The sequence below is a fragment of the Pterocles gutturalis genome, unplaced genomic scaffold (assembly GCF_000699245.1).
Source record: "Pterocles gutturalis isolate BGI_N339 unplaced genomic scaffold, ASM69924v1 scaffold15023, whole genome shotgun sequence".
NCBI classification, from domain to species: domain Eukaryota; kingdom Metazoa; phylum Chordata; class Aves; order Pterocliformes; family Pteroclidae; genus Pterocles; species Pterocles gutturalis.
The window spans coordinates 13,131-15,072 of NW_010123286.1; positions in this window are offsets into that span (position 1 = coordinate 13,131).

The window sequence follows — 1,942 nt, forward strand, 5'->3', positions numbered from 1 at the left end:
GCTGCTGCTGGGAGGATGCCATCGCCTCCTGGGCTAGACTTCTCCCACCGCCTGTGCCTTGCTGGGTCTGCGCGGGGTGGGGAACCAGGACAGACGGGCTTTTGGGGACAGCTCGGGGCGGGGGGAGGCAGCGGTCTGTTCTGATGCGGAGCATGGTGTCCTGCAGCCTGAGGCCAGGCTGGATGTGCTGCTGATGGGCACCTCGCACAGCAGAGGAAGGGGCTCAGCAGCTGTTGGGGGGCTGCGGAGCCCCCCGGGCTCTCACTGAGCTGTGCAGTGGGGCAGCATCAAGGCTGCTCTGGGTTGCTGCTTCCAGGGGGGAACGTGCCCAGGAGGGATCTGCCTGCGTGAGACCCTCCCCGGTCTCCCTCCTCTGCTCCTCTCCATCCTTCCCGACAGCCCTTCGGCCGAGGGCTCTGCCACCCCTCCTGCCAGCTCTGCAGGCTCCTCGCCTGGAGCTCTTGGCCCTGCAGTGCAGAAGGGGAGGAGAATCTCTCTGTTAATATGGTTTTTACATCAACGGTGTTTCTCCCTGACTCAGTTTTTCCCGAAAGGGTGTTTTTTTTTCCCCCAGCCTGCTGGCTGGGCCGGGCAGGGAGAGCAGAAAGGTCGCTGCCCTGCATCTTTCCTCAAGGCGTGGGCAGAGCTTCCATGGAGGGAAGCTGTCGGTCCCCAGCAGCGCCTGGCATCCAGGGATGCTGCGTTACCTTCCGATCCTTCTCCGACAAACGGAGATAACCAGACAGCTCAGCCACAGGGACTGGAGTGAGCACAGCGGCTCTGGGAGATGTCACCTTGATGGTTTCAAGGCGAGGTCCAGCCTCCATCCCTGCCCGCTGTGCGTGGTGAGGGGCAGCCAGGCTCTTTGGGGGGCTCCGGGCAGCCCTGGGGGCTGAGCTCCCAGCTCCATCTGGCTGATTCACACGACAGATGTGCTGGGAGCACTGGGCTGTTTCAGGAGCGGTCCAGATGTGTAGGTGTGGATGGCTGCAGGACTGGTGGCCAGGCGTGCCTGGGGCTGAGCCCAGAGCCTCCAAGATCTCTCTCCCTGCAGCCGTGGTTCAGACCTGGGCTGAAAGGAGCTCTTGGAAGGTGAAGAATGCTCCTGGATGCTGGCACATGCTGGAGCTTCTTCAGTGGCTCCTTTCCTGGCCATGGTGCCCTGCACATGGAGCAGAGCTGCCGGCAGGTCCAACCCAAGTGTCTTGAGGGTTTCTGTCCTGAGTCTTAAGCGAGAGCACAGGGCTCTTTCCTGCGGTCCAGCCTGGTGTGCTGGGGAAAAGAGGGTCCCTCCGTGGAGGGATATCAAATGCAGGGTGTAAATACCTGCAGGGTGGATGAAAGCTGCATGCAGGTCTGGAGGAGGAGTCCCTTTCCCAGGAGCTGTGCAGCCAGGTCGGCGCAGAGCCATGCTGGGGCTGGCTGACACAGGGCTGGGGACAGCCCAGCTGCAGTGTCTGGGAAGCCATGGTGGCATCCAGCTGCTGCTTGGTCCCTCCAGCTGTGGTGTGCAGCCCCAGAGGAACCATGGACCCCACCAAGGGCGCTTCCTAGGTGACATCCCTGCCTTGGCTGCATCCTGAGCCCTGTGCAGAGCCGTGAGCCTGGGAGAGAGGCTGGAACGCCTCCCAGCGCAGCTGGCTGCCGTGGGAGCTGCGGGCGTGGGGTGCGTCCCAGGATTCAGCCCCCCAGCTGTACATCCCATGGGCTGAGGGACCAGAAACCCTTTGGCAGGGCAGTTTTCCGGACCACTGGCTGCCGGCTCACACCTCTGCCCATCCTCTGTCTTCCTCTGCTCCTCCTACAGACTGTCAGGATAACCCCGGGTGTTTCCTCTCTCGCTCCCCCCCACTCCAATCTCTTTCGTGGTGGTGGGATAACCCCTGTCCCTCTCACTCCTGCGAGAGTGGGGCAGAGGCTGGCAGCCGACCTCTTTGCTCCC